The following is a 24,743-nucleotide window of genomic DNA, read 5'->3' as shown; positions in this document are numbered from 1 at the left end:
GACAAGCTGGGGTTGGGGGCTGTGAGGCTTGTCATCTGTGACGCAGTCCATATGCCAGGCACCCAGGCAGGGGTTCAGTATCTGCTTCCCATTGGTTTCACTTGGAAACTCTGGAGGGTCGATCTTGTCTGCTGGGGAAATCAAGGCACGGAGTGGGTAGGCGACCTGGTTTAGGTTACACAGCCAGGAAAAGTCCAGGAACGGGTTCCCTTGTCATGGATGGCTCCTTGGCCAGGTAGGAATGGCCAGCATTTCGAGGGGAACCAGGAACGTGCTGAAGAATGTGTTCCTTGCACGTTTAAAAACAAAACGAGTTACATTATTTCTTGGCTTAAAATGTGTCTGCAACTTCCCCTGCCCTCAGGCTAGAGCCCAAGCACCTGGCCTGTCAGCTGTGGGGTCTGGGCCCTGCCACCTCTCCAGCCTCAGGTGCCACTACAGTGACTCTTGTTGTCTCTTCTTGATGCCAGGTTCCTGGCTCCCTTCCTGGGCTTCAGCCCTCAGAGCCCAGCTCCAGGGAGCCTCCCCTCCCTACCTCTCTACCTTGGCAAGGCCAGGTGCCCATGTCTCAGCTCTCAAGGCACTGGTCCTCGGCCCTTGCAGCAATTCTACCATATTCACCTTCTCTGCTGAGAGGTCGGCTCTGTGAGGTAGGAGGTATGTTCTTGCCTTTGCTATGTGTTGGTGGCATCTACACAGTGCCTGGCAAAAAGCAGGTGCTTGAGAGGAAGGACCAAGTGGTGAGCAGCCAGGCTGGCATCTGGGCACAAGCAGGGTCCATGGGGAGTTTGGGTCCCACGTGGCTGAGGTCTCAGCTCCACAGCAGGTGGGTTGACTGGAAGCAGGATAGTGGGTGGGGCCGTTAAGGGAGGCAGGAAAGACAGGGGAGTTTCTGCAAGAAGATTTGCCTGACTTATTTTGAATCTTCTAAAAGCCTTTGACTTGATTTCACAGCAAAGATGATAAAATAAGTGCCATCAGGGAATGGAATTCAGGGATAAGGGACTTCTCTGGGGAATTCTATCCCTCGAATTGCCGTAAGTGGGCACTCTTGTTATCTCTATTTTTCAGAGGAGGAACTTGGGGCTCAGAGAGGGTCTTGACCAAGCTGAGACCAGAATCTGAGCATGCCTTTCCCATGGAGCCATCGTCCCCTCAGGGCTGGTTGCACTGGAGGAGGAAATGTCAGCCTCACTCCCCAGCAATAGGGACCTTGAATTTGATGCAAAAAAGATTTGTTTGTTGTGGTGGTTTTAAGAAGTGTTTATACATTTTTCAGCAGTCTTCTCTTCAAGAGGTGGTTTAATCCTCCTCCCTTTGAGTATGGGCTAGTGTCTCACTTCCAATGAATAGAATATGGCAGATGTGTGTGATTTCCAAGACTAGGTCACAGAAGGCATTGTGGCTTCCTCCTTCTTCTCTTTTGCTTCACTTACTCTGGGGGAAGCCAGCAGCCGTGTCATGAGGATACTCAAGCAGTCCTATGGAGAGGCCCGCCTGGCGAGGAACTGAGGCCTCCTGCCGATAGCCATGGCAGGGAGCTCTGTTGGAAGCAGATCTCTCCCGTCTCCCCGGCCTCAGTCAAGCCTTCAGATGACTGCAGTCCTGCTTGACAGCCAGACTGCAACCTTGGGAGAGATCTGGGTCAAAACAACTCCGTAAGTTGCTTCTGAATTCCTGACCATGAAATCGATGAAATAATAAACACTTCTTGTTGTTTTGTGCTGCTACATTTTGGGATAATTTGTTATGCAGCAGCAGATCATGAATGCATTCATTTTTGTGGAAATGGCTCAAATCCCATCAACAGTAGATTATAATATAGTCCCAGAATAGAATACTATATAGCAATGAGAAGGGACAAGCCATCACCACAGACAACAGTGTGGATGAAGCTCACAAACATCTTGACCAAAAGAAGCTGCACCAAACAACACATACTGTGTGACTCCATTCATATAATATACAAAGACTGGCCAAGCCAATCTACAGGGATAGAAATCAGGATAGTGGTTATCCTTGGGCAGGGGCGGATGGAGTGGCCAGGAGGGGCTGAAAGGGGGTTTCTGAGTGCTTCTTACATGAATGCATTCAGTTTGTGAGAACTCGTTGAGTTGTGGATATATGACTTGTACACATGTTTGTATATTAGACCTTACAGAAAAATCTTCCGGTTTGGAATAGGGTGTGTGCTGGGTGAAAACTGGGCTGCTCAGGAGTCACATCTGGCTGTAGGATGAGCACTGCTTTAGAGGTTATAGGCCTGGAAACCTCTGAGGGGAAGACTAGCATTCAGGTCATGAGATAGAAAGAAAAAGGGCTGGGGTGGCCGTGTTGGGACCTCCCAGTCCCTAGGGCCTTGGCTTGAAGTCTTACCTCCTTAACTCTCTGAGCTGATGGACAGGAAGGGACAAAGGCTCAGCCCCCGACTGGGGTTGGGGTCAGCCGAGGGGGCTTTCCGGGGCAGCAGCGAGAGCAGGGGGAGCCCTGCCTGGCTTTGTGATTCAGGGATTTGCTGTAATCCCAGTCCTTCCCTGCAGCCTGTCTAATCCCCACCCGTGGGGCTGAGCCTTTTCAAGATCTGACTTTGGCCTGAAAGACTCCGAGAGGGGCCCACATTCCTGCCCACGGCATCCCTGCTCCTAGGAGGAAGCTCATCAGGGTCTCTCCCAACCCGGCATGGGGCTCCTCATCCCTGGGAAAAAAAGACAGTGCTCATAAATCCAGGGAAAGTTAAGATGGCCGTGAGAGAATCCGGAGTGTCTGACCTGCTTCCTTGAAGGAGACGGTGATCTCTGCTGCCTGGGTCCTGCGCCTTGTGCCATCAAGGAAATGGGTGAAGGAGATGCTGGCAAGAATGAAGACCTGTCGGGGGCGGTGGTTAACCGCCTCCAAGGCCTGATGTGAGCTTTCTCTCTCATTGTCCACTTGACAAGCTCCAGCCACCTGGGCCTTTCGGATCCTAAAGCTCCCCAAGCTACTTTCTGCCTCAGGACTTTCGTACAGACTTCCCCTTGGCTTGGAGATTCTCTCTTCTGATCCTTGCATGCTGCTCTTGCTTGTAACTGAGTTCTCCACTTTGGGCGGCCGAGGTGGGCGGATAGCCTGAGGTCAGGAGTTTGAGACCAGCCTGGCCAACAGGGTGAAACCCCATCTTCACTAAACAAACAAACAAAACAAAACAAAAAAACCCCAAAACCAAAAACAAACAAAAAACCCCAAAAAACAAATAAACAAACAAAAAAGCAACACCAAGCCGGGCGTGGTGGCAGGCGCCTGTAATCCCAGCTACTTGGGAGGCTGAGGCAGGAGAATTGCTTGACCCCAGGAGACAGAGGTTGCAGTGAGCTGAGATCGCGCCACTGCAGTCCAGCCTGGGTGACAGAGCAAGACTCCGTCTCAAAAAAAAAAAAAAAAAAAAAAAAGAGAAAGAAAATAACAACAACAAAAAGTTAACTGAGATCTCAGCTGCAATGTTGCTTCCCCCAAGGCCCCATGGTCCCATTCTGTCATATCACCCCGTGTCTCAGTTTTATTTGTTGCCTTTCCTTGTCTCCTCCGACTGGAAAGTGAGACCTTGAAGAGCAAGGGCCCCATCCGCTGGGCTCCCGGACGTAACCCCCTCTAAGAATAATACCCCAGTGCTTCATGGGTTCTCAGTGCATGTGCAGAGTAAGTTAGTGAATGAATGAGAAAGGACAGAGTTACTTGAAGAAGAACAAGGAGAAAAACTTGAAAGGGGATGATCCTGCTCAACCTGTGAATCACAGATATGCTTTCCCTTAACAGCAAAAGCTGCCCTGTGAAACCTGTATTATTATCCCGTTTTTACAGATGAAGAACTAAGGGGGAAAAGGCGGTAGACTTGCAGGAACATAATCTTAGCTGGCCTGGATTTTCACTGTCATTCTTACATTGAAATTCCCAGCCCCTGAAATTTTACTTTTAGATATGCATTCCTTTTGCTTGGACATTGCCCTCTCAAGAACTTCTTTCTTTTTCTTTTCTTTTCTTTTTCTTTTTCTTCTTCTTCTTCTTCTTTTTTTTTTTTTTTTTTTTTTTTTGAGATGGAGTCTTGCTCTGTTGCCCAGGCTGGAGTGCAGTGGTACAATCTCCACTCACCGCAACCTCCGCCTCCCGGGTTCAAGCAATTCTCCTGCCTCAGCCTCCCAAGTAGCTGGGATTACAGACACCCGCCACCATGCTTGGCTAATTTTTGTGTTTGTAGTAGAGGCGGGGTTCCCCATGTTGGTCAGGCTGGTCTTGAACTCCTGACCTCAGGTGATCCACCCAGCTCAGCCTCCCTCAAAGTGTTGGGATTACAGATGTGAGCCACCATGCCTGACCAAGAACTTCTTTCTTTCTTCTTACCTTTTCTCTTAGTTAGTGAGAGAATTTTACACGAACGATTATTGTAGATGCATAACATGGTAGTTATAGAAGGAGTGTTGGAGGCTGTGTTCTAACTTGTCCGTTTTATAAGTGGAGATACTGAGGCCCAGAAAGCAGAAATAATGTCCTCAAAGTCACCATATAGTAGGTGCTCACTAAGTGCTTGTTGATTTAATCAACATGAACACATGCATTACAGAGGGAGCACGACCTGTTTGGAAGTTCAGGTAGCATGGCTTTGACTCCCAGAGCGCATTCAGCACTTCACAGTGTCTGAAAGCACATTCGCGTACATGATTGCAGGTAAGCACTTTATGATTCCCATTTTACACGTGGGGCAAGTGAGGCCCAGAGAGGTAAAGTGTCTTGTTCAAGGTCACACAGCAAGTTAAGAGGCAGTGTTGGAATTTGAATTTAGCTCTTGCATAACCTCTGCGGCTTTTTCTGGAACTCTGGCAGAGAGTTCAACCAGTTATCTTGTGCCCCTTTCCAGGGATTCCTGGGCTGGTCCATGGGGACATGGACCCAGGGGCCAGGGCTGGCCCCAGGCTTGCTCAGCCAGGATGTGTGTGAGTGGGAGTGTGATTGCGTGCACATGTGTGAAGGAAGTCGGTGGCCTCACCCCTGCTGTTCCTGAGCAAGTTTGTGGCAGCTGCAGCTTATGATTCGTGTGGGGGCACAGGCTTTCCAGGAGTGGCTGGGATCCATGTCTGCCCTGCTGCCACCTCCCTCCCGTCCTGGTCCTGGGCAGGCAGGCGGATCTTGTGCTGGGACTTGCCGGAGCCTCCACATCAGGCGAGGCTGCAGGTACATTCCTCTTCCCTGGAGTCCCCGTGCGGCAGCGGGGGGGGGGCAGGCACTGACTAATTCTATACAAATTGGCTAATATTCTGAAGAATGCCATTCTGTAAGAAAGCAAATATTTAAATACTCAAGGCTGGGTCCTCTCCACCCCCGCACGCAAGTCCTGTGACCTGCCAAACCCTGGCAGAGCCTCTGGGAAGCATTTTGGGGCTGCACACCTGGTGGCCCCATGGAAGCTTTGTGACCCCTAGACTGAGCAGGTGTGGCTGGCAGATGGGACATCTGAAGCGGGACCCAGAGGGGGCTGTGCTGAAGCCCCTACCAGGCAACTTTTATCCCAAAGGGGAAGGTGGGGGCTTGGTGGGGAATTAGAAACTCTGGTCTGGGCACTTTCCTGTGTATGCTCTTTGGGTCTCAGTTTCTCCATATGTAATATGGCATGTATGAATGGCCAAATAAGTGGTTTTCTAATCTGGCTGGGCCCCATCCCAGACGAAATCTGAGAGGGCAGGGCCCAGGACCCTGCATTTTTCCCAAGCCCCACGGGGAGCATGATGCTGTTGGTCCCCTGCCTATTCATGCCGCCCTGGCCAGAGAGGATCGCCGTGAGTGGGCTTCAGAAGGGCTTCCCACAGCTCTAGCTGCGGGGAGGGCACAGCTGCCTGTAGAAGGAACAGCATGGCAAGGCCAGGGAAACTGTGAGGCCCTCTGGGAAAGTGGTGGGAGCATGGGTTGTGGAGTGGGGACAAACGTGGTGTAGCTCAAGGCCTGGGAGAGCAATGTCTAAGCAAAAGGAATGCATGTCTAAGAGTAAAATTTCAGGGGCTGGGAATTTCCGTGCATGACTAAGAGTGAAATTCAAGGCCAGCAAGGATTCTTTTCCTGCATGAGGCTTTCCTCATCTCAGCTTCATTCTCAGGCCACCTAATGGCTCTCTTCTTTGACCTCTCTCCCTCTCTTCAGTAACAACTGAACTGTCAGTTACACAAGCTCATATTTTGCTTGACTTTATGCATTTCCTTCTTAACAATGATGATAATGGCACTGCCTTCCCTTTGTCACACACTGTGTGTCAGGCCGTGTACTGACCACTTCTCTTGCATTCTCTCTCCTTCTCTTCACAAGAGCCCCATGAAGTGGTTGCTGGTGCTCTCCTCACTTCACAGAAAGGTAGACTGAGGCCTACAGCGACGCATCACTTGACCGGGGCACCCAGCGAAGATATGAAGAGCTAGGATTTGGCTCTGGGTCTTCCAACCCAGTGGCCTGGACTCACACCCACCCTCTCCACCATCTTTGGTGAGTTCCTCCAGGGCAGGGACTGTGGCTGTTCTTCTCTGTGCCCTCAGTGCCAGTGTGAGGCAGGGCACACGGTAGACCCTGCCTAGTGCCAACCACATGGATGTGCTGTGAACATTAAATAATTGTCCCCATTTTACAGGTGAGGAAACTGAGGCATGGGAAATGGAATGACTTGTTCAAGGTCCTAGAACTGGCAAAAGGCAGAGGTAGATGTCTTAAGCTGGGTCCCCCAAAAGCTGACCCCGAGTCAAGGATTTGAGTGCAAACAGTTTATCTGGGAGGTGATTTCCTAATGTCCAGATTGATGAGTCAGGAAATGAGATGGGAAGGGAAAGAGGCCAATAGAGGAGGGCTTATCAGTCAGCAAGTGAGCACTTTGGCCAGCTGGGCATAGACCCCTGGTGACGTCTGGGAGAGGGGGCAGAACAAGCCTCAGCATTGCCCCTCCAAAGGAGAGGAAATTGGGGTATTTTTCCTCCACTCCTATCTGTGTTTGGCTGAAGGCTGTTCCAGGCACTTCTGGGCCAGTATGTTCTGTGGCTGTAGAGGCAGAGTCATGGGTATTTGTAGTGAGTAACGGGATAGTGAGTATAGGTGGGCACTGACAGCTGCTGCCACAGAAATGTTCAAAACTTGGATTTTCAGAACTAAAATCTGTCCATCTGTCATTCACACATCCATCCATCCATCCATCCATCCATCCATCCATCCATCCACCCATCCAACCATCCATCCATCCACCCATCTGCCCACCTACCCATCCACCCACCCATCTGTCCACCCATCCATCCATCTACCCATCCACCGACTTACGCACCCACCCATCCATCATCTACTTATCTATCCATCTGTGCCTCCACCTATCATCCATCCACCCACCCATCTGCCCACCCATCTGTTCATCCATCCATCCATCCATCCATCCTTCCATCATCCACCCATCCATCTGCCCACTCATATATCCATCCACTCATTCATTCAACCATCCATCCATCTATCCATCCATCCATCCATCCATCAATCATCCACCCATCCATCTGCCCACTCATATATCCATCCATCCATCCATCCATCCATCCATCCATCCATCCATCTATCCATTCATCCATCATCCACCCATCATCTCCCAGATCCTGGGTCTCAGGCACATTCCAAGGCCCTGGAGGTCCAGAGATGATTTCCTAGGCTTAATTTCAGTCACCCCCATTCCCTGAAGGGGCTGTGTGTCTCTGGCGGTTGCTGTGAGGACCAGACAACATGGGAGTGGGCAGGCTGGCTCTTGTGGCTAGTAGCCCCTGCTCCCCCACCCTGGATGTCTGGGCTCATGGTTCCCCAGCTCCTCACAGGCTTCCAGAGATAGCTGGTGCCACTGTCATTCCAGGAAGCCCCTCAGAGGAAACACAGTCCCCGTTCATGGGCTGGCTGCTTGTAACTGCAGAGCCCTGTGCTGTCACAGCGATTCACGCAGGCTTTACTTGCCCTCCTGTCCCAGTGGCAGGGCTGGTCTGAGGACATCCGGTAAGTCTTTACTGAGCAGCTTTGGAAGCTGGGGCGGTGCCATGGATGCTACCAGAACCAAGTTCCCTACTATTCTTCCAGAAAGACCACCTGCTTGGACAAAGGTTGCCTTGGGCTCACATCCTGTGGAGGAAGGGGACACAGAAAGCCATTATTGAGAACCTAGTAGGTGCCACATGCTCAGCATGATAGGTGTCCCTGGACCTTCATGTCAACACTAGAGGGAGGCATTCTCACCTCCACTGTACACTCAAGAACACTGAGTCTCAGAGAGGGGAAGTGCCTTGCTTGAGACCACACAGCCTGTGAATGTCAATGCAGGAATGATCCCAGGTTCCCTTGACTTGAGTCTCAGCTTCTTTCTCTGACCATGCACCTGCAACCGCTGTTCTAGCCCTGGGGCATTTCCTTCCTCCTTCACCACCATCTTCATCATCACTCGGACCCAGAGAGACTAAATGGCTCTTCCCTTCCCCAGGGACCAGGTTGTAGAGCCCATGTCCCATGCACATGTGGCGGAGGATGCATGTGGTCACCAGCTGTTCTCTAGTAGCCGGAGCACAGGTTTGGGGTAGGACAGACAGGTCGGACAAGAGTCATGGTCTTGGCTTTGCTCCTTCCTTACTATGTGACCCTGGGTAAGTGACCTCACCTTTCTGGGCTGCTCAATTTTCTCATCAGTAGATGTGGAGAAATATTCACCTGTCCTACAGGGAGGATGGAAGGGGAAAATGGGGTAAAATGTACAAAGTGTCTCGTGTTTGTGCTCTGCATTTGTGAGGTCCCCAAAGGCTCCAGGGGTGTGAGGACTCCTGGGTCTCCAGCCCTTGGAAGGGCGTGTGGAGAGGAGGGATTGGCCTGGCAGGCGTTGAAGGGCCTCCCCAGGCTGGGCTCGGGTGTGTGCATTTGAGCACGCAGGGCTGGGGCCTGATGACCAGGGGGCAGCCCTCTCACTCCCTGTCCATTCTTATTCCCCGCAGCTCTCTCCTCCTCCTCCATGGACTGTCTACTCAGCCAGCTTCCCTCTGTCCCCCAAGGGCTGGGGGGACGGGCACTCTTGGGTCATCTCTGTATTTTGTAAGGATGATTTAGAAGCAGCCATTTGGTGGTAGGGAGTCCTCAGGCCTGAGTCCCGCCAGGCAGGAAGCCCCTTCACCCACCTCTGGCTCCTGTTCCGAAGGCAGCCGCTGGAGCTCCCACCCCGTCTGAGTTCTTCTTCCCATCACCCAGTAGCAAAGTGGGGAAACGGAGCTTGAGACGGGGTGCCTGAGCTCCACAGCCCCTCAGGGCCAAGGCTGGGTGTGGGGGCAAAACAGCCTGGGTCTGCATTGGCCAATGGAGGCCTGGATCCGGGGTGGGGGTGGTGAACTAACCTGGTCTCAAATCTGGGGGGTCAATGGGGTGGTGGCACAGCTGGGAGGCATCTCTGTCCATTCAGCAGCCACTGAGCTCTGCGGTCTGCTGCTCCGTGCTTGGGGTTGAGGACAGGGCCCACCCTTGAGGAGCCTGCTGTCTTGAGGGGCACGGAGCTCGGGTCAGGGCCAGGCTCCCAGCTACTCACTGCTGTACTGTGACCCTGGGAACACCCTGAACCTCTGTGCTTGGGTTTTCTTTCCTATCCAGGGCAGCTCTGGGCTAGCCCTTTCCTAGGGGCCTTGAGAAGCTGAAGGCTGGGACTGTGGGAAGCTCGCAGCACGGTGCTGGCCTAGGGAAGCTCCCAGTAGAGGCTGGCTGCTCTTATTATTGTGATTCCAATGGTCACTTGCTATGGGCCAGACACCTGGGATGCTGCCCGCAGGGTGTGACTCACCGTGACTCTGAGAGGTGGAGTTATAGGAGGGGAAACTGAGGCTCAGGTTGGAGGTGTCATGCTAAGGGGTCACACGTCCAGGAAATGATTGGGCAGGGTGTGAACCCAGTTCTGGCTGCCACACCCCAGTGGCTTCCCTGTGCCAGCGCCCTGTCTCAGCAGAGGCTTGGGAGAGTGGCTCTGCCCTCGCTGGGCAGCCGTGGCCCCAGTAGGTACCTCCTCCCTTCGGTTCCCAGCTCCCATGATGGATGAGTCTGGGGTTGCTTTCTTTGTGGGCAGCTGCCAAGGCCAAGGGCCCTACCAGGGTCTCCTCTGGCTTATGTCCCCCTTCCCCCACCACTTTCCCCAGGGGGCCATGCTGCGACTGCCTGGGCCTGCCTGCCCCCTCCTCCCTCATAGCTTACATTCCTCCAGAAGCTTCTCCCCCAGGCGGGCAGGCGGTCAGTGCCTCCTTGTGCACAGCCCTCCCCGCCTGCTCTGCTCCCCAGCTCTTTGGCAGTGGGTCCCAGAGCTTCCTGGCTCCTTCAGCCCCATCCAGCTTCTGCCTGGCTCTCCTGGTCCATTCCAGGGTCTCCCCCAGCTTCCTGTACCCAGACTACCCAGACAGGGCAATGCTAACCCAGAGAAATGGAGCCCAATGCTTGAGTCAAGGGCATGAGAGGGAACATGCAAGCAGGCAGTGAAATGTTCTTCCGAGCATGCTGGAAAGTCATCTGCGCACCTCGTCTCTGCAAAAGGCAATGCCTGACACAGTCTGGCCCCCCAGGAACGTCACCATTCAGCTGACAGACCTTGCCAAGCCTGTCTCCTCATCTGAAAAACGGAGCCATCAAGATCTAGCTCATAGAGTCATGAGGGCTCACTGAGATTCTAATCAATGGCATGGTGTCTTCACAGAATTATCTAGATTATTGGGGAAACAGTGGGAGTTTGCCAAGAGAAAAGGCATACAAAAAAGGGTATTCCAAGCAGAAGAAGTGGCTTATGTGAAAACAAGGAGGTGTGATAGAATCGGAATAGTAAAATCAGGGGTGAGCTGGAGCTGGCTTGCACCGGCTTGCAAGAGCCGGTTGGCGAATTCTCAGGAATTTGCAAAGCGGCTGTTACGGACAGCTATCACCAAAAGTTAAATTTTATAAATTTGCAATTGAACAAATCATGTTACAAAGATAATAAACACTCAGTTCACTACTTCCTAATAATTGTACTATTATCTATTTTTTAATAGATTGTACTTTTATCTATTCTCTGTCTCTTACAGATTTGTACTATTATGTCTTCTCTTATAGATTCTCTCTATAATTGTACTATTATCTATTCTCTTAATAGATAATAGTGGTTCTTTTTTACTTTAAGGGTGTAAGAAACTTCTGCTAGCCTCCTCTAAATGTCTGCCTATAAACGTCTCTTAGTGCTAAAATCTTCCATTTTCATGTAGGGTGGAAACGCTATCTATGCAGGAGCGTGCCGGTTCTCAGTTCTCCCCAGCTTCGCGTTCTGGGATGTTGTGTTGGTGGCTTGATAGTGGTGGTGGTGAGGGTATTTGTACCATGGAAATTGGGCAGGGCTATAAAACCAGGACCCCTCATACCCCCAGAAGCCTACTGTTAAGCATTTATTTCTATTTATTTATTTATTTATTTATTTTTGAGATAGACTCTCACTCTGTCACCCAGGCTGGATTGCAGTGGCGTGATCGTGGCTCACTGCAGCCTCCGCCTCCTGGGTTCAAGTGATTCTCCTGCCTCAGCCTCCCGAGTAGCTGGGATTACAGGTGCCTGTCACCACACCGGCTAAGTTTTGTATTTTTAGTAGAGACGGGGTTTCACCGCGTTGGCTAGGCTGGTTTCGAACTCCTGACTTCAAGTGATCCGCTTACCTCGGCCTCCCAAAGTGTCAGGATTACAGGCATGAGCCACCATGCCCCACCCTGTGTGTGAGCATTTACCAGCACACCGCTGGCTAACAGTTAGCAAGACCTCACTGCATGCCAGGCTATACCGTTGTCAGGCTATACGTGCCTTATGTTGCCTCCTCACAGCAGCCCTGTGAGGGTGGCACTGTTATTGTCTCCATTTTACAGTTGTGAAAACTGAGGTACAAGGAAGATGAAGTCATTTTCTCAGAGTCATAATGAGCGGCAGACCTTGGAAGGGTTCCTGGATCGGTGGGTGTCTGGGTGAGAGGGTAGCCAAGATGTGTTCCAAGTCCTGACCTTTCCTTTGTCCTCTTCTTCTCCCCACAAGGAAGGCTGGACTTGACCTTTGATGAGATGGAGGCAGACAGAGCCTCAAAGGCCGGAAAGGGCTCCCTTGGATCCTGCTTTGCCTCCAGCCTCACAGCAGGAAGACCAGGGAGCCCAGAACCAGCAGCATGGGACTGATTCCGCCCGGCTCTCCCTAGGGGCCTGCCCCTGAGTGTCACCTGCCTGCCTGCAGTGGCCCTGCTCAGCCCTTGGTATCCATGGCTCAGATGGTGCCAGCCTGGGCTCCAGTACCCGCCTGGGAGCTACCTCCAGGGTCCACCTGCCAGGCTGAGTTTCGCAACCATCCTGGGCTGCAGTTTGGCTGGGTGGCAGCTGGTTTGTACATACACATGTTTTTGGCACCTTCTCCCATTAGGCTGTGTCATTACTTTGCATCACATGTGGCCGACACGGCCCCGGTGGGACCCTGCTGGAGTGATGCCCAGCCCAGCAGCTCCCAGGGTGGGGTCCACGCCTCTTTGGGGCTAATACCCTCCTTCTTAGGTTCTGGACCATGGGGACCCAGAGGTCCCTGACCCTTAGGTACCCGCTGCTGTGTGCAGGAGGCTGTCCTTTCTGAGAGGTGGTGTGGCGTCGCGGTGAAGAACCTCGGCTGTTCACTCAGACCTGGGAGCTGTGTGGCCTAGGCTGCAGTATCCTCATCTGTAAAATGGGCACAGCACCAGCTCCTTCTGTCATTACGGGAAGGATGGAATGAAGGTCCTCTGTGTGAAGTCCAGGAAGGAGAGTGCGTGGGTGTGGAGAGCACGCTCCTCCCTATTTTGCAGATGAGGTAACTGGGGCACAGAAAGGAGAAGCCACTGTCCTGTGGCCCCATAGCCAGGGCTCTTTGGACACCTTCCTCTCAGCCTTGGGAGCCGAAAATTGTTTCCTTTCAAAGTAGAAATAGAGGGAGGGGCTCTGCTTTGCTTAAAGTCAATCAGCATTGAACACGCCTCTAAGCTCCTTAAGCAACTTCCTGTGAGTGTGGAAGCCAGCTTCGAGCGGGGGCTCAGAGAGGCTCAGTGACATACTCCCCGTCACACGGGGGTGAAGGGCTGCTCTTGTAGGTGAAGGGTAGCACTATCCTAAGCCAGGGCTCCAGAGACTCAGATTCTGGCCTTGTTGAGAGGTTTGGGGCAGGTGACATCTCCCTCCGGGGCTCAGTTTCCTTTGGAGCTGACAGTGTGCCAGGCAGAGTTTAGAAAGAGGGTCTGCTGGAAGGGATGATGGGAGAGAGCCTGGTGGGAGAATAAGGGAGTTGGGTGCCTGGTTGGGTCAGGGTGTGTGCACACAGCCTTCCCTGACCCCAGCAAAATATGCCATCAGTGGCAACTTCTTCTTTGCCCTCTTCTTTGCCCTCTTACTCCCCAAAAGACTGCCAGGGAGGCTGGGTGCGGTGGCTAACGCTGGTAATCGCAGCACTTTGGGAGGCCAAGGCAGGCAGATCACCTGAGGTCAGGAGTTGAAGACCAGCTTGTCCAACATGGTGAAACCCCGTCTCTACTAAAAACACAAAATTAGCTGGGCGTGGTGGTACATGCCTGTAATCCCAGGTACTCGGAAGGCTGAGGCAGAAGAATCACCTGAACCGAAGGCCAAGGTTGTGATTAGTTGAGATTGTGCCATTGCACTCCAGCGTGGGTGACAAGAGCAAAACTTCATCTGAAAAAAAAAAAAAAAAAAAAAAAAAAGACTACCAGGAGAAAAATCAAAGTACAAGAGAGAAAAGCAGGTGTACAGGTGTAGAAAGAGAAGTAATGTCTGCGCTGTCTTTGTAATTGCCAGTAAGTGCTCAGCGTAGCCTTTGAGCTCCCTAGTGGCCAAAGTAAAAAGGGATGAGTGAGCCTTTTATCCCACTTCCATGGTAGGATTGCAACAAAGGCCAAGGAAGATCCTAGATATGAAAGCACTTTGCAAATCACGAGACCCCTGTTGAGGTGGGGTGAGAGTAACGATCGTTACCAATATCTGATTTCACCACTGGGACTGAACCTTAGGACTTAACCTTATTATGTCTAACCTGCCGCTGGTGCTAACAGCCTTTCCAGCACTGTCTCCATCATTTCTTACCTCAAGGTGGATGCTCACGTGGCACCAGGCCTCTGCTCAAGACGTCCCCTCAGCCTGGAACACCTGGCTCACTGCTCCTCAGAAGTCCCATCTCCGTAGCCCCCTCCTCTGGGACCCGTCACTGGGCCACCCCAGGCTGGCTCTGGGGTCCTCATCTGTGCTTCTGCGATTCCATCCTGCACACACCACACTGGATGAAAACCTCCTCCTTTGCCAGACACCTGGCGGACAGGGTTGGGGGCTCTGCAGATTCTGGCGCAGGCCCTGGCACAGTTAGTGCCTAGAAGGGGGTTGCTGAATGAATACATGTTGGTACTGAGCCCACACCCTGTCCTCTGATCCTCACCTGTCCTCGTCAAGGCAGAACACCTGGTGTTCTGGGCGTCACCTCCCCAGAAGCTGCCCCGGGCCTGCCTTTGCCCGCCCAGGAGGGTGAGTCCTGACCCCAGAAGTCTCCTACGTCCCTGAGCTGCCTGGAGCCCGTAACTGTCAGGGCCCTTGGCGGAAGGGGAGTGGCCAGGGCAAAATCAGCGGAGAGGTGGGGGCGCATGTTTCCACTCACTGGGCCGCTGAATTCTTGCATTTACTCTCTGCATTGGGCCGCTGCATTCTGTATTTACTCTCGTCCATGTCTCCCAGCAACCTCCTGCAGTAGGAACTTTTTTATCTTCATTGTACAGATGTGTAAACTGAGGCTCAGAGGCAAGCACTCTCCCACGGCTTTGTAATTTGTAACAAGTGGCGGGTAGGCCTCGGGGGTTGTGTCCACCCCCTAGATGCTCACATCCTGAAGGGAGACAAGAAGGAGAGAAAAATAAATGAAGGAGGTGGCTGGGCAGGCCCTGTGGGGTGACAGCCATTTGAGAGGAGGAGACATGAGCGAGTGCGCATCCTGCCACACGCCTCTCATGACAGACCCACTCGCACACTCACTAGGCCCCAGCCCACTGTTGCCCTCGCGTCTGCCTCCCAGGCATCCCACATTTGCACACTCATTGTCCCCAGGCTCATCCCTTGCACACCCACGATCTCCACTTCCAGCAGGACACACTGAAACGCACTCGCAGCCCTGGGCTGGCGCATCCTCCGCACCCGCACATATGTGCTTGCAGCTGGGCTCACACACCATGCAGATGCACATGGTCTGAGTCCCCTCTGGAGCCACACACCTGCTACCCCTCATGCCCGGCCACCAGCCCAGTCCCAGATGCCACCCCAGGGGCGCCAGGTGCCTCCGGCATCCAGGGTGATCCCCTTCAGGCGGGGCAGATGTTCTTAGCTGCTTGGGCTTGCCCCGAGGGTGGGGATGAGGCCCTGGCCAGGGGTGCAGGGCCAGGCAGTCGCTGGGGCAGAGCCGGGATGCCCACACCTGTGCGGACATGCCTGGGGCTGGTGCCAGCATAGTGGCCGCTCCCTCTACCCTCCAGCCTATCGGAGGGTGGCCTGTGCCAGGCTGGGGATGCCAGCCTCACATTCTGGGAGTGTCAGGGAAGCCCAAGGAGGGGCACGGTGGGCAGGCCCGGGCCAGGCCCTTCTCTCTGATTTCGAATCTCAGCATCCCAGCTGCATGACCTCAGGTGGCACGTTCCAAGCCTCAGCTTTCTGCTCTGCAAAATAGGTACGGTGACAACCTTCCCTCGTGGTTGTTGGGAGAACAAGGAAGCTAGGGTGAAATCCAGGGCTTGACTTTCCTGCCGGGGGCCATCAGTCTGTCCCCCAGCTGGAGGCCTACTTCCCAATCTGTCCCTACCTGTTCTTTTTTGTTTGTTTTGTTTTGTTTTTCTGAGATGGAGTCTCACTCTGTAGCCCAGGATGGAGTGCAATGGTACGATCTCGGCTCACTGCAACCTCTGCCTCCCAGGTTCCAGTGATTCTCCTGCCTCAGCTTCCTGAGTAGCTGGGATTATAAGCGTGTGCTACCACACCTGGCTAATTTTTGTATTTTTAGTAGAGACCGGGTTTCACCATATTGGCCAGGCTGGTCTCGAACTCCTGACCTCAGGTGATCCACCCACTTTGGCCTCCCAAAGTGTTGGGATTGTAGGCGTGAGCTACTGCACCCAGCCTTTAGTTTTTTGGGGTTTTTTTTGTTGTTGTTGTTGAGTCAAAGTCTCACTCTGTTGCTCAGGCTGGATTGCAGTGGCAAGATCTCAGCTCAGTGCAATCTCTGCCTCCTGGGTTCAAGCAATTCTCAAACTCCTGCCTCTTCAGTAGCTGGGATTACAGGTGTCTGCTACCACGTCCGGCTAATTTTCTTTCTTTTTTTTTTGTATTTTTAGTAGAGACAGGGTTTCACTATGTTGGCCAGGTTGGTTTGGAACTCCTGACCTCAAGCGATCTACCTGCCTTGGTCTCCCAAAGTGTTGGGATTACAGGCGTGAGCCACTGCACCCAGGCCACATCTGTTCTTTTTAAAACAGCTTGATCAAGCTCGAAGTCACATACCCTATAATTCATCCATTTAAAGTATATAGTTTAACGGCTTTTAGTATGTTTACAGGCAGTTCAACCATCACCACTACCAATTTATTGCCACACTGTCAATTTATTTATTTATTTATTTATTTATTTATTTATTTATTTCAGAGACGCGGTCTCTGTCTGTTACCCAGGCTGGAGTGCAATGGTGTGATCGTGGCTCACTGCAGCCTCCGCCTCCTGGGCTCATGTGATCCCCCCTCCTCAGCCTGCTGAGGAGCTAGAACTACAGGCACACTCCACCACACCTGGCTGATTTAAAAATTGTTTTTTGTAGAGCTAGGGTCTCAGTTTGCTGCCTAGGCTGGTCTTGAATGCTCGGCCTCAGGCAGTCTTCCCACCGTAGCCTCGCAAAGTGTTGGGATTACAGGTGTGAGCAACCATGCCTGGCCATCGCTGTCAATTTTAGGGCGTTTTCGTCACCACAAAGAGACACTGTGCACCCTTTAGTCATCACTCCTCTATGCTTCCACCCCCCAGCCCTGAGCAACTGCCGGTTCACTTTCTGTCTCTATGCGTTTGCCTATTCTTGACATTTTGTGTGAGGGAAATTAGATGATATGCGGCTTCTTTCACTTAGCGCAGTGTTTCCAGGGTTCATCCATGTCGTAGCGTGTGTCACTCCCTCCTTTTTCATGGCTGGATAATATTCCATTACAGGAACATTCCATGTTTTGTTTATCCGTCCATCTGGTGACAGGCACATGGGTTGTTTCTGTATTTTGGCTTGCTCTTTTGTGAGTATGCTGCTATGAACATCAGTGCCTTACCTGCTTTCTGCCTGATTTTGCCTGACTTGCTAAGTTTAGCCTCTTGGCTTTTAGCCAAGCTGGGAGGCAGGCAGGCCAGTGTGGGAGGTCAATGAGACAAGCTGGGCTCAGTGTGTGAGGCGGGGATTCTGGAGGCTGGGGAGGAGACAGCTGGTCTTAGAGGGGTGGAGATCCCCTCTTTCCTACTCGTTCCCATTGGGACACTTACCTCTCCCTCCCTCTTGTCCTCTCTCTTTTCACCTTAATAGTGACAGTCAGAGGCAACATTATGGCAAGGCCTTTAGAGCACAGAATGTCAATGGATCCTAAAAAATACAAATAAACACACACTGCACACACACACACACACACACACACACACACACACACAGTGAAGAGGATATTATTGGCAGGCTCCGTTTATAGACAGGGAAATTTAAGCCTAGGGGTTGAGGTGACTTTGCCAAGCCCTGCAACTTTGGGGCAGTATTTGAACCCAGACCTGTCCAGTTGTTGGAGAAACCTGATGTGCCCCCTCCTTCCTGCCTGTTCTGCCACCCTGGGTCTCAGCTGTGTCCCAGTGCCACCTTGCCAATTCAATCCAGTCCAGTTCAAACCTCATGCCCAGGTGTGTGCAGGCCAGGGCTGAGGAGGGTAAGGGGAGATGCCAGGGCAGGACCTTGCTGGATTTATGATGTGCCAACCCTGGCTTGGGCCCTGGAATCCAGATTTGAACTAGACACCATCCCAGGAGGCTGGAACTCAAGGTGGGGGAGGGGGTGCAGGCAGGGAGGTGTTGGCATGGAAGACCTGGCGACGGGGCAGGAGGTGCGGGGGGAACATGACCCAGTCTGGGGGGGGGAGTTCAAGGCAGGCTTCCTGGGACAGCAGTGATTGAGTAGGCTCCGGGCGGCTCCTGAGGGAATGGCATGAGTACAGGCGTGGAAGAGAGTAAGAGGGAGAAACGGTGCACTGGTTTTGCCTAGAGTGGTTCTGTGGGTGGAGCCCAGAGTGTGAGGGATGAGATTTGAGGGATGGAGACAGGGTAGATCCTGAAGGTCCTAGAATGCCAGGCAGAGATGCTCAGACCTTCTCCTGTGTGCAATAGGGAGACATGGAGGATTCTAGAAGGAGAGTGGCTTATGCATTTGGAAAGCTGCTCTGGAGTAGAGGTGGAGGTGGGAGTGGTTGAGGGAGGGGCTGGCAAGCAACTGTGGGGACCCTGGGGGTTGGGGTGGAGGTCAGAGGTGGAAGTCACAGGAGGAGGGACTGACACAGAACTGGGCTGGGACAGGAAGCGGGTGGAAGTTTTGAAAAAATCCAGGAGGTGAATCCAAAGACTCAGATGCACAGGAGTCCAGAATCCTCAGGCCTGGGAAGATCCCAGGGTCTGCACCCTGATTTTAGCCAGGGAGCCCTCAACTGGGATGAAATCTTCCACAGAAACCCAACCACTCACATGAACATGGGGCTGGAGCTACTGCAGAGCCAGGCGGCAGGATTCCATTTACGAAAGTTCTGGAAGACACAAAACTGATCTATGGCGACAGAAAGCAGATCGGTGGCTGCCTGGGTCAGGGCACTCACATGAAGGAGTACAGGGGAATCTTCTAGGGTGACAGAATATTCTAGATCTTAATCATGGTGGTTACCTGGGTGTAGATACTTGCCACACTCATCCAACTGTACATTTAAGACCTGTGCATTTTACTGTGTGTAAATTATATCTCATAAAGAGAAGGAGAAAAATCTAGTAACTAAAAACTGGTAAAACAGAAATAGCTCTGGGGTGGCTGGGTATGGTGGCTCATACATACCTGTAATCCCAGCACTTTGGGAGTCTGATGTGGGCAGATTGCTTGAGCTCAGGAGTTTGAGACAAGCCCGGGCAACATGTTGAAACCCAGTCTGTACAAAAAATACAAACATTAGCTGGGTGTGGTGGCACACGCCTGTAGTCCCAGCTACCCGGGAGGTTGAGGTGGGACGGGAGGTTGAGGCTGCAGTGAACTGAGATCGTGCCACTGCACCCTATCCTGGGCAACAGAGTGAGACCCTGTCTCAAAAAAAAAAAAAAAAAAAAAAAAGAAGAGGAAGAAAAGAAAGAAAGGAGGGAAGGAAGGAGGAAGGCAGGCAGGCAAACAGCTCTGGGGTGAGGCAAAGTTGGGAGTAGATTCTGCTCCCTTCATTGCCAGAGCAGACCCTGAGCTGCCCCCAGGCTCCTGGGGCTCCCAGCCCAGCCTCCCTTCCCTGTGGCTCCCAGGGTGTCCCTGACCACGAGCACCCACCTGCCCTGCTCAGGTTGCTGCCTGTCGGAGGGATGCCGGGTAGCCCCTCTTGCAAATCCTGAATTAATGAATCCCAGGAATCTGCTGCCCGTGAACAGCCTCTTCTTTGGGGTTTGGGCGAGAACCACAGGGATTAGGCCCTGGCAGTCAGGGCGCCTCCTCCCGGGGGCTCAGTTTTCACCCCCAGGGAAATCTGAACTGGCCCCCCAATCCCCCACTCTAGTTTCCCCTTTGCAACAATCCCTTGTTCTTACAAGAGGCATTATCTGCCTAATCCCTGCCCGCCCTTGCTGGCTCCTGGGGCACAGGAGTGCGTGGGGCCCACGTTGCCCCCCTCCTGGCTGCTCCCTGCCCTTGGTGCCCAGGAGCATCCCCGCCCCAGTCCTTTTGGCCAAGGTGGTTGGACCATGGGGAGAGGTGGAAATGGCAGGCCATGGATGGGTCCCATGTCCCAGGCCTGTCTAGCATGCTGCTGAACACAAACACGGGCACACACGTATGCACACTCACGCCCACTCTCACATGCACACACACTTTTGGGGAATTTCTGGGTTGGCTGATGTACTAGAACAGGCGGGTGAGTGGTACCTTTGTACCCCCACTTAGTTCTGAAGGGGTTAGCCGTGCAAAGGGTGGGATTGATGTCACAGTGTCCGATGGGACGGGCTGGGTGTTAGACATTTTGTACATCCTCTTGCAGAGGGTGAGGGCCAGACAGATCTAACTTGGAATCCAAACTCCACCACTCCCTGGCCGGATGTGCTGGAGCAGTTTCCTTATCTGTCAAATGGGAATGGTGATTATTTTCCCCGGAAGGAAGGGAGGCTTGAAGGAGGCAGCATGAGCACGGCTCCTCCGGGAGATGCTCCATGAATGGTGGCTTCTTGCTGTGAACATAACCATTTCCTGGTCATAGTCCTGCTTCTCCGCACACCCTGAGGTGCCTGTGTCTCAAACGAGTGTCTAGACGTGACCATCCATGCATGCGGTGGGGCACCATGCCCCAGATATTGCCATCACCGTCCCTAACATTGCGCTGTTAGGAAGGGGACCCAATCCTTGGTCACTTGAAGGCTTGTGGTGTTCCCCTGGCTTCCCTCTGAGCCTTTGCTGCTGTGATCGCCTTTGTGTGGGTTACTGATAACCAGGGGAGAAGGTGGGTGGGAGTGCTGGGGGGAGACAGCCGGAGTCTGGAACAGGATCCCTGACAGGGGAGGCAGGGAGGACCACAGATAACCTTAGCCAATGCCATCATTTAGCCATGGGCTGATCCCAGCTAAGGACCTGGGGATGACGGAGGAGAGGTCCCCCGGGATAAGTTGAAACGGCTGGACAGCTCTGACCTCCGTGTCGGAGGCTGTTCAGATGGCCGGGGTAGCTGGGGTTGGCAGGTTTGGGAGAAGACACTGCTTAGTTTCCGGAAGTTCAGAAGTTCAGAGGACAGGGGATTGGCTGTTGTCTTCACTGAGAACTCATGGCCAACCTTCCACTTGCGTTGGTGCAGGGAGGCCTGTCCTGCACCTCTGGAGGCCTCCTGGAGTTCTAATCTCCCCCGCAGCGGTCTTCACTACAGTGCAGGAGGAAGGCAGGGGGCGCTCCTCATCCCTCACCCACTTCTACAGCCTGCCCAGAGACCTGACGCCGACGTTCGGAGGCCGAGTCCTTCAGGGCCCCTGACAGATTCTGTGCTCAGGACAAGCTGGTGGCTCCATACAGAGAGTTGTGCAGACTTGGAGCTTTGTCCTAGGTCTGCTTCTGCCCTGCTGTGTGGCCTCAGGACCATCAAACCTCTCTGGGCCTCAGCACCCGGTCTCTCAGAGGTCCCTGGAGCTCAGCTGTGTGAGAAGAGGCTCTTTACTGTCTTTCTGGGACCCCTGCTCTGGGGCATGGATCCCAGGAGAGACGGCTCCCTCTGGGCAGATGCTGGGCTGAGGGAGCAGCGGGCTGGAAGTCAGGAGGCCTAGGTCCAGGCTCTGCCTTTTCAGGCCTCAGTTTCCCCCCTGCAAAAAAAGGAGGCCAGGTTCTCTCAGCAGGGATACTGGGCCATCAGAGTGCTAGGGAAGGAAGGGGAGGGTGGGCAGAGACCGGGTGGGGCAGGGCAGGAGTGGCCCTCACCCGGGGCACACAAAGGGGCCATGTGTCCTCAGTGGGCAGTGAGGGGCGGGCCCGGGCGTCTGCTCTAGGGATGGGATTTGGCTTCAGAGAGGGGCTTTATTATGTTTCCTTTTTAATTACAATGGTCCCGGCTCCTACAACGGCAGCTTTTGTTGGGGCGGCTTAGGAGAGGGAGGGAGGCAGGGCTGGCCAGTCTGGGGCTGGAGGGGCTCGATGGGAGGGGGCCTTGCTCAGACCCTCCCGTCTGTACCCTGGGAAGGGATGGGGGTGGAGCAGCTGAGTTTGAGCCAAAGGGACACTTCTTCCTGCTGCATTTCTTTGCCACACTCCAAGTTCTGACATCCAACACCGCAGGGTGGCTGACCCCTGCCCTCCTCCCTCGGTGGCCCACAGGGATCTCAAGTTCAACATCAACTTCCCCCTAGACTGGCTCCACATTCTGGATTCTTCATCTCAGCAAATTCATTCATTCATTCATTCAACCAACACACATTTATTGAGTAGCTACTGCGTGGCTGGTCCCACTCTAAGAGCCGAGGGTGCAGCCGTGAATAAGCACACCCGAATTCCCTGTTCTGTGGAGCTGATAGCCTTGCATTTACCTGTTTGTGCGCTTGTCCTCACAGTTTCCAGAAAGGTGGGATTTTGCCTTGAGCCTGCCCAGCTCGGCACTCATGACAAAGCCTGGCATATAGTAGGCTCTTTGGAAGTGTTCCCGTGCCAAAGAAGGAAAGAACCATCCAGAAGGCAGGTAGACCCTGAGGGCGAAGAGGATGCTTGGACCTGGAGAAAGGCCTGGAAGGAGACGCCTGAGCCTGCCAACACTGGGAGCTGGGGAAGCAATGACCAGCTGACACAACGCTGCGTCACTTGTTCCAATGTGCATTTGTTATTTTGTGTTTTGAAAAAGCGACTAAGAAAACCTTTAAATGAAAAAGAGACTGAATAAACAAGTGCTTTAATGACAACAAACGAAGTATAAGATTTGTATTTTTCCCCTAAGAAATAAAACATGTGAATTTTGGACTCAGCCACATCTGCTGTTTCCCAGATGTGTGGCCTTGGGCAAGACTCAGCCTCCCTGAGTGTAAATGCCCTCATCTGTACCCTCGCAGGGCTGCTGGGGGATGACATGGGGTCATGGCTGGGAAGGTCAGGTGTGTCACTACTGCTCTCGGCCCCTGGAGTATTGGGATTGTGGCCCCTAAGAGAAAGGGGCCCCTCACTGTGGGACTGTCACAGCATCCACCCGCTGCAGACACCAGCACCCCTGAAGCTCCAGGGCCCCAACCCTGTCATGCAGGGGCATCCTTGAAGCTGGGGACTTCACACCACAGCCTCCTGCTCACAACCCAGGACCCCACTGAGAAGCCATAAGGGACACCAGCCTCTTCCTGTTGTCTTAGGGCTGGAGTACAGGACTCCTGGGCTGTCCAGGCTCCTGCTAGCTGGGCTCCTCTGAACTGCAGGGGCCAGGCACTGCTGGGTGTTAGGGGAATGGGAACTGTTGGGCAAAGTCCAGCTGGACACTTGCAACAGAAAACTCAGTTCCACCCCTAGAGCCTCGGGGTGGCAGAGGGGTATGCCTCCTGTGGCCCCACCCATAACCCCCATCCCTCCTAGCCAGGGTAGAGACCCCTGCTCAGATCCTTGATGACGCCTTCTTGGACCACTCTAAATAAAAGAGGGCAACCCGTTTTCTGGCTTCCCAGCACCCGCTGGCATATGGCCCACTGGCTGTTAACACGGGCTCTAGAGCCCCACTGCCTGAGCCAGAGTCTGCTGACCCATGGAACGTGGACTCCTTGAGGGTGGAGACTTTTCTCTGTTCGCAGCCTCTACATGAACTGAAGCACTCTCCCCATTTTACAGACAAGGACACTGAGGTTCAGAAAGGACAAATGGCTCTTCTAAGGCCACAGGGCATATCCCCAACAGTACAAGAACCCTTAAATCAGTCTCCCCTCTGGGACCCCCCATCACCATTTCTTCTGGTTACTAACGTCCCCCTTCCCCAGCTCCAGACACTGCACCCATTGCTCTTGTCCCCACAGCCTCCAGAAAAGGCTGGGTCCTCCAGGGGAGGCTGTGATTTAAGGCTTGGTTCAAGTGCTGACATGTGATGGGGGAGCAGGTGGGGGCAGCGTTGGCGGGGGGAAGCGCTTCCCGCCCTGCCAGGCGCCCCATCTGGACAGCGAGGCTGCAACTTGATCTTTGGGCTGAGAGCTGCTCTATTTCGGGGGTGGCACTGGAGGCCCAGGCACCCTGACTGGGGGAAGGGGTGCCTCCTGCCCCTGCTACAGCCTTGGAACATAGGCCCTGGCCCGTGGACCGTTACAGAGGGCGGGGGCGGGGCACCTCTTCCTGATCCCTGGTGGGCAGACTTGGAAGGCAGGGCCAGGGCCCCAGAGAAAGTCTCCCTTGCTCTAGGGACTGGAGGCTCCAGACCCACAGGCAGGGACAGAGGAAATGCTTAGGGGTCCTTGTCATCGCTCTGCCAGCATCTCACTGTATGACCTTGGGCAAGTCACTCTCCCTCTCTGGGCCTCAGTGTCCTCATTGGTGTCATTTGGAGATTTGGAGATTTCAGGTCTTATCCAGCTGGGGGTTTCCATCTTCTTGGCAAGAAAGGAAAAGATCCTCATGCTCAAAGGTTCTAGGGACAGAGGGGCTGGTTCAGACATTTTAAGATGAAGGGAAGAATTCATAAGGGTAAAAAGAATGGTTCGAGCATTCTGGGTTAGTGACACTGGGGATATTACATGATCACTAGGTGGTCCAGAAGGCAAATTTGCCCCTAGAGCACAGCCCATGAGAGTGGAAGCCCTTGGGAGAGAGGGAGCATGGGAGGGCAAGCAGTGGTCATGATGGGTGCAGGTGGCCCCCCAGGGCTGGCCCGTTCTGATCCTGAGTCGAGGCCAGGAGAGCAGCTGATACTCTCTGCTTGCCCTGGCCTTTCTGCCAGGACC

The 24,743-nt window shown here is 53.4% G+C and overlaps 1 long non-coding RNA gene across 1 annotated transcript in view; it reads left to right on the top strand.

Annotated features, from left to right (window-relative positions):
* Positions 1-22,746, top strand: part of LOC123570181 (uncharacterized) — a 52,820-nt gene extending 30,074 nt beyond the window's left edge. The window contains exons 2-3 of the long non-coding RNA XR_006694188.3: positions 6,322-6,495; positions 22,401-22,746. This is a non-coding gene — a long non-coding RNA (uncharacterized lncRNA). The remainder of the gene's footprint in view (positions 1-6,321; positions 6,496-22,400) is intronic.
* The last annotated feature ends 1,997 nt before the right edge of the window (positions 22,747-24,743 follow it).

This window comes from Macaca fascicularis, chromosome 1 (genome assembly GCF_037993035.2).
Source record: "Macaca fascicularis isolate 582-1 chromosome 1, T2T-MFA8v1.1".
NCBI lineage: Eukaryota > Metazoa > Chordata > Mammalia > Primates > Cercopithecidae > Macaca > Macaca fascicularis.
This window is presented reverse-complemented; position numbering and strand designations above follow the sequence as displayed.